Source organism: Medicago truncatula, chromosome 8 (assembly GCF_003473485.1).
Source record: "Medicago truncatula cultivar Jemalong A17 chromosome 8, MtrunA17r5.0-ANR, whole genome shotgun sequence".
In the NCBI taxonomy this organism is placed as follows: Eukaryota; Viridiplantae; Streptophyta; class Magnoliopsida; order Fabales; family Fabaceae; genus Medicago; species Medicago truncatula.
In genome coordinates, this window is record NC_053049.1 from 44,905,794 (window position 1) to 44,921,629 (window position 15,836).

The following is a 15,836-nucleotide window of genomic DNA, read 5'->3' on the forward strand; positions in this document are numbered from 1 at the left end:
AAAATTCTAAAGACTATTCATCTATACATTATACACCTCCACACACTTTGATGCCGTTAGAACTCGGGATAAGTATAGTTTTACTTAAAAAAATAGTTTGTAAGATGATGAGTGTTTCGTTTATAAATACATGGTCAAACCATTTCTTATCTAAAGTGAAACTTTTAACGCACCTCTCACGTTTAGGAATGGGCATATGCTGCATGACATGGGTGGTTTGATAACGGTGACTTTACCGTAACCGATGCAACATGTCTTAAATAAGTTTTAACGGCATATTACCATTTAAGACGAGTCTAAGTCAACATCACAAAACCGTCTTATAAGATGAGAGATACTACCACATATAAATACATTATCAAATTATATCTCATCAAATTTAAAAGTTTTAACCATTGCTTCACTTTACAGGCTTATAACTTTTGGACGATTGGAAATAATAAACTGAATGCATCCCCTCCCCCACTTCAAACAACAAAACAATGATCATGCCATGTAAATTTCAATATAAAATGTTATAGACAAATTACATCTTACGTTGAAATTTTTACTGTTAGATTATTTTCATATTTTTATCATATAGTATTTTGATACCAATTAATCGATGGTTTTTTTTTTTGGTGAAGGAAGTTATTTAATTAAAAATTATTATTTTTTGTTCAAAGATAAGATGTCAAACTCTGGCGTGTTAGAGGGACATTACGTAATATGCTGAACATGGACCACTTGACATCTAGTCAATTTCGTGGTCGATTTGCACGTATTTGTGTGAAAAGGGATCTTGATAAGAAAATCATTTTAAAGTTCATTGTGAATGTTTTAGGTTTTGTTTTTACTATTGAACATGAAGGATTACATACATATTGCGTGTTTTAGTTGTGGCATTGTGGAAAATATGGCCACAATGCGGAAACTTGCCAAGACCACTACGTGAAGAAGATTGTGTTCACCATAAGAAATGCTAGTTTATCTACGGTTTATGTTTCGAAAGTGTAACAACCAATAAACCTAAATTCTACAAAGAAGAACCCTTTGGCTCATGAGGGAACTTCACATGCAAAGGAGGAAGATATTCCATCATATTTTAGTCCCTCGATGTTGGTCAAAATACATAATATGCATAAGCAATTGAGTAGTGCAGCTCAACCGAAATTTTCGGAGAAAATAAAAATAAAAAGGCTTATTGATGTGTTTAGCCCTTGCAATTAGGCGGCATTTAAAAATTCGTTCCTGTAATTGTTAATCCTGGCATTTTAACCCTGCAATTGTTAATCGTTTAAAATTTGGTCCTTGGACCAAATTAATCACTGCCACGTCACTAATTTGATGACGTGGCAATCACTGTCACACATGAAATTACAATTTTGCCCTTAAGAAGAGGACAAAATATTGAAGAAAGAATTGGAAACCCAGGGGTAAATTTGGAATTTCATGTGGCGTGGCAGTGATTAAGTGGGGAGAGGGACGAAATTTTAAATGATTAACAATTGCAGGGTTAAAATGTCAGGATTAGCAATTACAGGGACGAATTTTTAAATGCCGCCTAATTGCAAGGGTTAAACACATCAATAAGCCAAATAAAAATCATGAATATACTAAAGGTAAAAAGCATGAGGTAGAAACAAATGAATATATTGATATTGGTGTAGTCGTTATATAGATAAAGATAATAGGAGTTGTGATTCGTGTGTTGCATAAAAAAATCATCAGATGAGGGGCCCACATCAAAGCTTGATGGGTTTAAAGTGAATGAAACATCACATTAATATATAATTTTTAATTTTATTTTATAGTGCATATTAGTTTAATTTGATCTATATTTTTATTATTTCACATGTTTCAAACATAATCAATCATTATTATTTTATAATGTTAATTTTTAGTATATTAAATGTTATGGTTTGTGTCAAACTTAAGTACAATTGTATTAATATGAATTTTTTACAATTGTAATTTTGATCATTCGAAAATCGATCCAAAGTAAACCATATTTATTTTGATCGATTTTGATATTTTTAAAAAGGGGTAATTCTAATTTCTAACTTAACAAAACCGCACATGACTTTAATATTTCATTGGAATAGTTTTTGCTCCATAATTTGATCTAAATCGCACCTATTTAACTTTGTAAAAATATAATTTGAAATGTAAACCATTATGTTTCGGGAATTTCTATGGTACACTCACAAAGTGAGATGTACCGATACTCCTGCTTCATAATTTTATAAATTAACGATCATTTTTTATGGAATAAATAGCTATTTGTCAATATTTATATTTTATAGAACATCATTTCATTGTTTATAAGAATTATAGTAATTTTTTTTTACATATTATCATAAAAAATAATGAATGTTCTCGATTATGAGTGATAAAAATTCAAAAAATAAAAATTTTATTTTGTTGACATTTTTGATGAATAAGATTTAGTTATTATAATTATAAATGATAAAAAATAATATTTTTCCTCAAAAAACAACTTATTTAACTATTAATTTAAAAAGTGAATGTACGAATACACTCAAATATTTTGGGTGTACCATAGAATTTTCCTTATATTTCTATTGTTTCCAAACTTAAATAGTTTTTTCTTTGTTCCTAATATCTATAACTTAAATAGTTGTCCGAGCTTCTTCTTAACTTAATTTATACTCCAACTTTGTTAAATAAAATAATACAATATTTGATCACTTAGATTAAATTTATATTTTTTTATCAAGCAGCTTTGTGACTAGAATTCATCTCCTAGTAAAAGACTCCTTATTTGATCTCAAATTCATGTGATTATTGTTCATTACAGTTTTTTTTTTTCTTTTTTCTAAATGCACATAATAAAATACATTTTATTTTTATGAAACATAATAAAATACATATTAGCGGATATATTTAAGGGTTTTTTTAATTTATATCATTGTAGTCGTTAACTCTTTTATAGATAATTTTATTAAAAAAATTATAAATAAATGATGTGTACATGTGAAATTTATTAAAGACTCTTTTTAATTTACTATCATTGTGGAATAAGTAAAGTGTTTAGGTTTCAAAAACTGACCCTTACATATATTAAACAATGTCTTTACTGACCGAGTTAAGTTACGGAAAAAGATTTGTATGTTTTTAATCCTTGTTGATTGGATCACATTTATCACTATACATTATAAAAAATAATAATACATACAAATTAAGCTTTTTAAGGATGATTTTGTTTATCTCTCAAAAAAAAAAAAAGATTTTGTTTAGTAAACATCACCGCAAAACTTACAACTCACATGGCTGTTTTCTATCCGAAAACCATCAAATTATGGGTGCATTTGTTTATGGTTTTTTAGAAGATAATTTATTTTTTATATATTAAAAAACTTATGTGATTTTAAAGTGTTTGTTTAAGATTTTAATAAAACTTACGTCATCAAAATAATTATTTTTTACCTTAAAATAAAAACTATTAGGATTAACTTTTTCTAAAATCTATTTTTTTTTTTAAGATATCAAAAGCAAAATATATCCTTTTAAAGCAAAAGGTGTGCCTAAAAGAGATTAAAATGTGTCAACAATACAAGTAACAAATGCAAAGATGAAAAATAAATCACATAGTGACTAGGCTCATACAAACCAAGAGGTTAAACCACCGAGAATGAAAATCTATGAAAGAATTTGCCATCAAGAGTGAAGTTTGATGCAATTAAGTAGCTGCTGAAAAGTAATCTTTACGTTACAAAAAAAATTCTAGCGCTCCGCTCTTACCAAATAGTTCATATACAAGACAACCAAATTACCTGAAAGTAAGAACAAATATCCTTTTTTAAACATATGTCAAATTGCATAGCATGATCGCCAATGTTGGCTGGGATGATAGAGAATTCTCAACCACCGCAAAACAATATCTCAGACACCACCAAAAAAATCACAATTAGTGAAAAAGATGATTATTTGTTTCCTTTGTTCCTCCTTTCGACATCCTCATACGCAAAGCAACGAATCAGACGGTACCACACCACGGTGAATTAAGTTATCCTTTGTTGAAATTTGTCTATTAAAAATTCTACAAGCAAAATATATTTTTTAAACAAGGAGGTAACACATGAACTAATTAAAACTATTTTTTTTTTTAAAAAGTAATTTTTTGCGTAGTAAACAAACATAAATAGTTTCACTTTTTTAAAAAAATCTTAAAATCTATTTTTTTTCTAAGTTAAAACAAATGCACCCTATAATTCTACGAAAAACTTATATTTGACAGATTTAAACTATTAGTTATATTAAAAAATTTAAACGAGAAATCCTTACCTTTTTTCACGTAAACAGGGTTTTGAGTTTGAACTAATCTATGCAAATATGTTAAAATTTAATTTATTGTTTGTCGGGGTTCTGCAAAATTATTATGAGTGTGCGGCATAAGATGAGGGTATTTGTCCTTCAGACTCATCTTGATGTCTAACCTATCTCTTTGCCTGTAAAAAAAAAAGTTTCACAAAATTCAAAAGATTAATCTTCGTAGTTGCAAACTGATTATAGTTGTTTTAGAAAACTAAATTTATATTCATTTTAAAAATGGCTAATTGTGAGCTTGAGTGTTTTGGAGTTGTGTAGTTTAAATGATTTGAGTTAACGGATAAATATTAAATATCCTGATTCAAATCCGAACAAAGAAGGAAAAAAAAAAATTTAAATAATAGTTAATTTTGTTGGTGCACCGCCATTAGAACTAAAACACTATTCCAAATCGACCAATTTCCACTTCTCCCACTTTGTTAAACCTGAAAAACATGGGACTAAGCCCATGGTATTATTCATTCAACAACAACAAAAAAACCCATGGTATGTATGATGGTAAGAGATCTCTTGCATCCTCCTATTAGTAATAACTTAATATCAAAATACAATTCTTGTTAAAAAAAAAAATGAAAATACAATTACCGTATGTTATATTATATGGGTTTATCTTGATCTCTCACACTCGTTTTCCATCTTTTATATAAAACACGTTTTAATAATACACAGACACGAAATGGCTGGTATGTGACATCAATTTCTTTTATCCCGGAATCTCCCTATAAATATACCTCTTTATCCACCACATAAATCTCAACCTTATTCTTTTTTGTTTCACTCAACTCAACTAAGCAACTTGTTCATTTTTCACAAATTATGACAATTATGGATGTATTTATTCCGGAAGAGTATGTTATTAGGCGAAGGCTTGAGAAGAAGAAGAAGAAGGCATCAACAACATCTAAGAGAAGCTACAAATCACATTCACAAAGGAATGATAACAAAGCAGCTTCTTCTTCATCATCATCTCATTCACCCTTGTCCAACAAAAAGGGTTTTGGCCACCTTGGAGATAATGACATGTTCACTTACTTCTCGGTTTAATTGATTAACTAATTATTCAATGCTTTTATTGCATGTACTAATGTTAGATCGAGTATGCATTTGGATTTAGCTTAGGAAAATGCTAGATATCAAGAATGATTTTATAAGAAAAATTCAAGAATGACATGGCACAATAATCACCTTTAGATTTCAGTCTCATTTATTAATCTTTCATAAAAAAAAGATACATAACATCCACCACCCCATGATTTCCGGCCAGGCTGAGATTTTATTGGTTAACATTAATTTCAGGACTATTTCTTGATAAAATCTAAGGGTGATTATTCTGCCATGTCATTCTTGAAATTTTCTTGAAAAAATCTTTCTTGATATATAGCATTGCTCTTTAGCTTAACTCATTTGTGAAAAAATATAATGGAAGAACTTGCTTGTATTATCAAAATGTCTAGTTATTATTTATGTTGCTGTGTAGAATGCAATGCGTAATTATATACTAGGAGTATTTCACAAGCAAGTTTATTTTTTAAAAGAATAATATTCTGATCATAAATTAGAGCATGGAACTTTCAAATGTATTTTTAATTTCTTTATGGTTGGCGCAACTCATAAGACAAGACTTTGTTTTGTTTTCAAATGAACTCTTTGTTAATGGACAGTGAGACTGATCTCTGAGATACCGATTTTATTTTATTTTTAAAATCTTTGTGTGTTCCGTAAGCTCTATAATTAGACCATTGAACCAATCTCATATAACCAGGACCTAAACGACACATCTACTGAAATATTGAAAAAAATCGGTGTGTTCAGTTTCAGTAAAAAAAAAATTAAGCATTCTTTTCCACTTTACCATGAAATATATAGTTTAGATATCTCTAGGGTTATTTTTGTTGAGTTGATTATGCCGAACCGTGAAAGTTTTGATGTCTCTCAAATTCAATAAGAGTTGATCAAGACTTATTTATATATATATATTTATTGTTTTTTTTTTGAAGGAAAATATATATTTATTGTTGAGTGTTGAATAGATTACCAAGATTATTCAAAGACAACCTACAAAACATCTTGATATATTTGTGCTCTCCAAACATCCTAAACTTCAGCTACGTTTCTTTTTGTCTTATGCCAATAGAAATCGTTTTACACAAACCGATCCAAAGGTGTCCCACCCTGTTTTTATTTTAACAAAACAAAAACGTGATGCCAAACCAAATCCAGTACAACGTGATACACAAATCTAAAGAAAACAGTGGCGCGAATGCAAGCCCAATATCAAGTAACGTGATACACAGCAACAAAGAAAACGGCAGCACAAGTCAAAAAATGTGATCAAAACCGTGAGGGTTAACACAAAACCTAAAGTAGCCAATACCTTAAAATTACGGTGTTATACTTAAAAAAAAAAAAAAAAAAATCATATTTTAGCATAGACAATATTGTTTCAGATTATATAATATGAAACAGTACCATAGAAAAAACAAATTGAACAACAAATCATTGAAGAAATACGGCCTAGCCTTTTTTTTTTGGATGAAAACGGATTGAAATGTGATGAATTCAATCAAGAAAACTTCAAGGGCGACACAATGTTGGGTGCTTCGAATTTGGGGTGTTTTGAAGATTTCAAGGTTAGAAATTCATAATTGTTGAAATGAGAGATTATGAGATTTGCCTATAATATAGATATGTTTCGGATTATATAATTTAAACCATGTTTTTTAAGTTCTGATTATATTTTGAACAAGGTAAAAATGAAAATTCAAGGGGCATGCAAGAAGCTTGGAGGGTGAGAAAAGAAATTCTCATTTTATTGTTTTCGATGACCATAGAATCCAACATTAATGAGTAATGGGCTTTGTTCCAACAGAAAAGATACAGTGGGCTATGCATAAAGAGGATTGCTTTTCTGGCCTCCCAATGTCTCTCACTGAGGCCAGAAAAGCTTTATAACTCATTAATTATTTGCTATATAACTCACGAAGACCTTTTTTTTAGTTTTAAAATATCGGTAGATAAGTCACGAAGATCATTTTTCAGCATGAAGAGATATTTTTCATGAAAAGATAAGGTAAAAGAAAACATAGGGTGTTGTTATGTCCGTGAGTTCAGATATTTTTTTTTCATTTATTAGGAGATAGATAAAAAAAATTAATGGGATCCGCTTGGTATCATTTATAATCCGAACTGCATAGGGAAAAACGAAGGTACCTACATCAAATGATATGGCCTAGCTCGCCAAGTACATGTTGGGCCTTATACAGAACAAGGGGGCAGTTGCCATCTACTAATTGCCCCCCACCTATTTATGAAAAAAATAACAATAGTGCACTCATGTTTGTTTACATTTAGATTTTGGGACTGTGAGTTGGATTTCAATGTGATTTCTCTTCCCTAGCCATGATCCATCTCACCAGAGTCTGTTCAATCCAGACATAAATATTATATATCGTTTCTGAAATGATACCTCATGTCTAAGAAAAACATGTTCACTTTTGCAATTGAATTACATTCTTAAGCAACACATTCGTATGAATGAATTTTAAATTTTAATATTGATTTATTACATAGTATGGTCATATTATTTTTATTATAAGAACATATGTTCATATTAATTCGTGTGATCCTTCTCATTCTAATTATCATAGTCTCTATACATGGATTTAGTTCTTAATTACCCTGCTCAATTCCGGACCCATAACCTTTTCATCCTTATCAATTTTGTTACTTGCTAAATAATTAAAGAAAAAAATAAAGATCAAAGTGAACAAAGGTGTAGGGTTTCTTTCATCACGTGAGAGATCTAAGCCCTTGATTGTATAGCACATGAGAACCCTTTATCTTTTCCCTTTTATTTTTCATCATCTATTCTTTTGGAAAAACACATCTTAGCATCTATTTTTTTTTATCTTCTTCCTTTCTTTCTTTAACATCCTTTTAATTTTTCAGCGCCAAAGGAAGCAAATGGGCCAACACAAATCATGTGTCGTGGAAGTGTGTTAGGGAGCTTCAGGGACCCATTTAAACACTGTGCTTTTATTGCAATTTGGGGCTTCTTGTGAGTATCACTGTGCTATGGCCTATATGGTAGATAATGGATGATGGGGTCGACCATCTTCACGTGACCACCTTCTTCACTATATTGCCTTTCAATTTCATGTCTCTAATCTATGTATCATGTATGTGTGCGCATGCTCACAAACAACACAACCTCATCATGTTTCCTCCTTTAATTTATTGCTCACTCTTAGATAGAAAATATCTTAGTTAAATTAAATTCGATCAAAAACAAGGATTTCACATCTCATCTCATATATTGTTGTCACGTTACTCACATCCTATAAAGTGAAATTAAGGTCTAAACTTTCTAAACCAAATATTTGATCAAAAAATCAAAACTAGCCAGCTATATAATTCTCGGCCCACATGGTGCTTAGATAGTTACTACTATTTGTTTGTTTCCATCTACAGTGCCACTGCCAGGTATATATTACTTTATTTCCTTTTTTCCTCTTCACTAGTTGGTATTTTTTAACCAAAAAAGTAGCATATGAAAAATGTTTTGCTAATATCCCCATTGACGTGTATCACCTTGAGATAAAAAGAGAAAAAAAAAATGTAATAGATGCGATAGATTGATGATGTGATAAGAAGAGAGAAGACATAGAAGAAAAAAAATGATGTGTTGAATAAATATAGAATAAAAATGATATACATATATCATTGTTGTTTAATGATTGAGTATATATTTCGTAAACAATAATTGAGTAATATTGAGAATTATAAGCAAAAGGAGAGTAGTTGACATAAATTATTCATTAGAGTATTTTGTTTGACACTTCATTAACTTTGACAGAAATAGAGACACAAATACTCAATAATTATAGTCCTACTTGCTACTAAAGAAACCAATGCGTGTTCGCTAATTTTTTTTAATTTATATACATAGTATACATACATATAATATATAACACGACGTCCAGATTAGGAAGTTGATAAAGAAAGTTAAACAAATGTTCCCCTCAATTTGATTGACACAATTGTATTTGTATGGAAGTTTGTTTTGGAAGCAAAGGATCTAAAACATAGTCAATGATTCCCGCATGACCGGATCTTGGCATATGATAAAGCTTAAGTTTAATCACATGCAAGAATTTTTGTGCACATTCTTCTTCCCACCAAATAATTTGCTTTATCAGTCACTCACTGCTAGCAATGAAATCTGTTTCATTGATCTGTGAAATGCACACATTAGAGTATATACCTTCCCTACCATGGATTACAATTGAATATGCCGGTGACCATGAGTTGTAAAGGACATAAAGGTGTAATTTTCGAAGATCAACATTGGACTATCAATCTAAATATTAACCACTTCGCCTTGTTCCAAGACTCATGTTTGGGGGCTGTGGACTATCAATATGTAATTAAGGGCATAGCGCCCTCGAGGAGGGCCAAAATAGCCCTAGACGCGTCCTTCTAAGGGCACCGCTTCAGAAGGCTTTTAGAAACACCTAGAACGCTCTAAACATGACATAGGGCCCAAGTTACTTGAGGCCTAAGTCACGCAAAATCAAGCCCAAGAAAGATTATAAATAACCACTCGAGAGCATTTTCAAGTCATGACTTAAACAATTCTAAACCCTAATTTTAGATATTGTATTCACTGCAAATACAAACATTAACTATAGTGCATCGTTAAAAAAATAAAAACATTTTATGAGGTATAACATGGGCACAGAGGAAAACAAAGTAGAGTAACCAAACTGGCAAAACTTTGACTCTCCTGTCAAAATTAGTTAGTATGTCAGTTAGATCATTTGTATAATTGAGTTAGGTGGAGGCTAGGAAATTAACTTTTTCGTGATTTAGCCCTTCCATTTCATTCCTGATTGATTATCAAGAGCATTGGCTATTTTTTTTTAAAGATAAAATGGATCATATTAAGAGCATTTAGAAGTGGCGATGATGAACTAATATTATTAAATTTGTAATTGATAGGTTTAAATATGATAATCGTCCCTGTAATTTGGTCCAGTTTTGATTTTCGTCCCTGTAATTTAAAGATATGTTGAATTATGATAATACTACCTCCGTCCCTAATTATAAGACCTTTTTGAGAATTTTTTTGTCCCTTTTTATAAGACTCATTTGCTATTTCCAACTACATTAATTATTTCTTTACATACATGCCCCTATTTATTATACATCTTTTTCTTCAATCAACATTAAGTAACATGTTGAAAACATAAACCAACTCTCTCTTTTAAAGGATAAAATTGTAAAAGCAATAGTAATTACAAACATATTTAATACAAATATTCACTATCTTAATTCCCGTTATTTTTTCAAAAGGGTCTTATAATTAGGGACGGAGGTGGTACTATTAAAAACTGAACTAATTTAGATGTGCCGATGATGAACTAGTTTTATTTGGGTTAATAGTGCTTTTCACCCCTGTAATATAGGTCATTTTCAGTTTTCGCCCCCGTAAAATTTTCAGTTTGATTTGCATCCTTGTAAAACTTTTTTTTTTCCAGAAAACACCCCTCCCCCATCCAACTCAGCAAATTCGCTTACGTGACGCTGATTTGACATTTTTTTTTCATTTTAATTGACCACGCGTAAAAAAATATTTCCACATCAGATTTTACTTTTAAAATATTTGAAAATAAATTTTAAAAAATAAAAAAAATCATAAAAAATATTAAGATTTTTTCCAAAAAATAGTCATTTTTTTTCAAAAATTTTAAAAATTAGAAAGAAAAAAAACTATTAAGATTTTTTTCGATTAAAAAGATTTTAAAAAATTCTGGAATTTAATTTTCAAAATTAAAAAAAAAGTCAGATTTTTTAAAAAAATTCTGGAAAAAAATTTAATTTTTAAAAAATCTGGAGGGTTTTAAAAAAGTCGTGGAAATTCCATTTATTAAGCTTTTCTTTAGAGGAGGTAGAAATCATAAATCTTATATTTGTAGAATAAAATGATTTTTTTCCAATATTTTATTAAAATTGTGGAAAAAAATTTCCGAATAAAAAATCTGAATTTTTCTATATTTTTATACAGATTTTTAAAAAAAATTCAGAAAAAAAAAATTGACCTCTTTTGTAATTTTGAAAATTTGCTTTTTTTTTATTTAGAAAATTAAATTCCAGAATTTTTTAAAAAATCTGATTATATTTTCTAATTTTTGAAAAAAAAATCTAATTTTTTTTTTCGATTTTTTGGAAACAAATATGACTATTTTTTGTTTTTTTATATTTCGGAAAAAATCTTAATATTTTTTTTGAATTTTTTAAAAATTAATTTTCGATTTTTTAAATTTTTGGAAAAAAACTGAATATTTTTATGATTTTTTGGATTTTTTTTATTTTTTAAAAATAAAATCTGATGTGGATATATTTTTTAAACGTTGTCAATTAAAAAAAATGTCAAATCAGCGCTACGTAAGCGAATTTGCTGAGTTGGATGAGGGAGGGGTGTTTTTTGGAAAGAAAAAAAAAAGTTTTACAAGGATGCAATTCAAACCGAAAATTTTATAGGAGCAAAAATTGAAAATAGCCTATATTTCAGGTGAAAAGCAATCTTGACCCATTTTTTTATGTTAAAGCTAAAAAGTGAAAATCATAGTGAACAAAGTGCATTAAGGGTCCCCCTCGTTGAAAATAATGAATGGGGCCAACTAACTGACCCTATTACGATGGTCTGCTACATCAACATCTTATATATGGTATCCATTTTTGTGTCTCATAATAAATTGGACCTATGTGTCCAACAATCAAGTCTCTCCAAGTTATGAATGAATATTATAAACAGATTATTCATTCATTCAGTAATTTCCAGGGGCAAGGGTATCATACAATTGGAGCAGCCTTGGCTACCCCATTTTCCATTTATTTATTTATTTAACTTTTTCCTTAAGATACTGTATTTTTCTTTTTACTATTTCTAAATTTAGCTACCTCAAATAAGTTTATATATAAAAATATTAGAAATTGGAAATAAAAACCTATCATTTAATATATAAACTTATCTATCTTGTTTTGACCCATTCAACATCTTTAGTATATACATAGAAAATTTTACCACAATGAAATTTGTCAAGACAAAGTTCATAAAAATCTATTTTATTTTTTATTTAAATTTGTTAAGAATTTTGATTAACTTTGCCATTAATCGTAATATTATTTATGTGTTGAATGCGTGAAAGTGAGTAATTAGTAACTGTTGAAAAAATTGTATTACTCTAAAGTAGTCATTTGTCACTCGTCAAATAATATTATCATCAAGTAAATTATAGCTAAAATACAATACTACCAAAAGCCAAAGATTGAACATGCAACCCCACTCAATACGGTTCATCCTCTTGTGTAAAAGATTATTACTAGAAGAAATTAAACATATGAATGACCAACAATAATACCCGAAAGTGATGATATATCCCAATAAGGGAGAATACTTGAGTTATAACTGATCGTTGAATTATTGCCTAGACTACCTAGGCACATGGTCGTTAGTGATTTAGAGTATACCGAGAATGCACTATCGATATAAATTGATTTCACAATCAAAATTCATAACATTGTTTTATAAACTCATTTTGCAACCTCAGTGTAAAGATAACCATAAAATATTTGATTGTAAACTACGCTATTTGAGTATGGTGGATGAGTTTGGCTACCACAACTTAACGAATCAAAATTTAAACCACATCTAAAAGATATATTCACACTAGGATTAATACATCCTATATGAATTCGATTGTCGCTAAACATTAGTGTAAGATGAATAAGGAGACAAACCCGATGTTTAATGTGGATTTGATTCTTCAGCTGCTACTAGTTGGTCAAAACCGAAAATGTAATGTTTAACGCCTCATCGTCAAGGTTACACAACAAGGTCAACATTGATTTGTGTATCCGGAATGATCACAATTGTTTTGTACTACTTGCTAAGACAGTGGTATTCTCGTCTATTTTGCAAGTGGATACCGGTGAAGCTTATGATTTTAAACTGCTCTAAATTTGGTCCATGATTTACAACTTAACGAAGTGAATTTTGAGCTTAATTCCAAGTGTATGGTGGATATATAGTATTTATAGCAATTGATCAAACATCTTAACTTTCGGTGATATTATTTTATTTCGTTGGCATATGTTATTAAACTTCATATTATCTCATGTTGAGTTTGTTGGAAGACAAGACAATGAGGTTGGTCACACTCTTGCAAGGATGATTCCATTTTTAGTTAGTTTCTATCAATATTCCAACATGTAACTTTGGTTTAGAGAAGGAACTATTTTGCCTTTAATTGGATATATACCAACCAATAGGCATACACCCCCCGTCAAAACCGGTGGTGCCATAATTGGCATATCTTCTATCAGCAATCAGTATTCAACAGACAACAAGAACATTGTTTTGTTCGTGTGGAAACAAAAGCTAGTAACATATTACATTGACTTGTATGATTTTCCAAAAGAGGCAAACACTGAAGATCCGAAACACTTACCCTTCCTTGTGATTTGACTGTTCCTGTGCGATTAATAAGAACAGTGTTGCATATACATGATCCAGGTAAAATTGTTGATTGTGATAGCAATAATAGGTTGTTATGGACCCCCAATTTAATTATGTGTGGACTGTGGTTAGGTTTGGCAGTTGTGGTATGTATTGAAAATTGAAATGTACAGTAGACTTTTTTAGAATTGTGATTTTGTCCTTCAATTACATGACACTCCACCTTCTCTTACCAAGAAATCAAATTATTAAAATATAGTATAATTAAAATTTAGGTTGAATCTAATTCAACTCTTACAAATTTTGTTGAATTATAACAAATTTTAATGAAGTACGGGATAGATTATCAATATGATTCATAAATCACAACGTGGTATGTTAGTTATGTGATGATTGATTATATAGAAGAAGGTATAAATATATGAATTGACATTGTAATGTTATAACGTGTGCCTTTAAGGCATGGTCCATTACGATTCGGCATATATATGTCATTTCGAAAATATTATCTAAAGTTTATAGATAGGTTTTTATATAAGTCTACCCATACTTATGAAATTAGTGTGCAAGGTGAGATGAATCATTGTTTATACATAATTTTTAGAAAGTATATTTCTTGGAACATAATCATCTTGTTTAAAAGTGACATGAAACTTTCAAATTTATTAAGAAGAATGTGTTACATGTTGTCCTTAGATTGAGAAGTATATTATGGTAGCTTGTGTCTAGTTTTGAAGTTAGATACGGCTGATTAAGTGATTGATCACTGGTTGTGACTTGGTTGAGCTCACCCCACTCTCTTCATATGATCAAACTTTAAAGCCAAGTCTATTCAAATTTAAATTAAAACCCAAGGAAATAGGCATGGCAATGGGGCAAGGTGGAAACGGGTTTTGTCTTTCCATCCTCATCCCCTACTTCCATATACTTACCTGTTACCCTACCATATCCAACGGAAATGAGAAATTGAATCTCATCCCCATCCCCAATGGGTTTGGATATCCTGCCCCATCCCCGTCCCTGCAGTGAATCAACTTTTTTAATAAAAAAAAAAAGAGTTTTTTTAACCTTCAATGGTAATATTATAATGCATTATCCAAGAATTTGCGCTCATTTTAACATTTCCTTACCAAATAACTCGGTTGCTCCTTTAACCATCAATGAAAGTTCTTATATCATGATAGTTATCAAACCAAATAACATGACATATCATTATCAACCCCCTCAACAAAAACAAAAACATGACCTTTCTACATTCGGGTAGAGTTTGGGTATAGGTTCGGGGTGGGTACATATATCCCTGTTACCCGTCCAGTACCTATATTATGAAATTGGGGAAAACCCAAACTCATATTCAAACTCAGTCAAACGAAAAAATCTGTCAAATCGGGGTTGGTTTGGGCGGATACCCATAGACACGGGTTTTGTGTCGTGTCTACAAGGAAACTGTTCTTATGTAACTGGCTACACAATGGATGGGTGTTTTATGACCGGTTAACTTTTTTTTTATTTAACTAGTACTAAACACTTAAAATATACTAGTACTAGACACTTAAATTAATGTGTCGGTATAATTAACGAATAAAAATGCATTTATATTTAATTTTATGAATGAAATATTTATTTAATATTCTTTAGTTATTTTGTGGGCCCGTAATGAATAAAACATATCATTGTCTGTACATTAGGAAATTTATTTACATTATGAACGGATACACCAACCTAACAACCAAGTCGTGTAATAAATTTAATTCTTTGCTTATAAAAAAAATATGATTTAAGTCATCACTCATCAGCCATATGTTGATTGCCTTCAAGTCTCAACTAATGCTTATAGTTCGATTTTTTTTGGCGGTGAAAGATTTTTTTTGGGGTGAATGCTTATAGTTTAAAGTAAGATTGGTAGCCTAAGGAAATTAATTGACTATATCCATAAATTAATTATTGCACAAATACCTCGATTTATATGAGTGAAGGACCATAA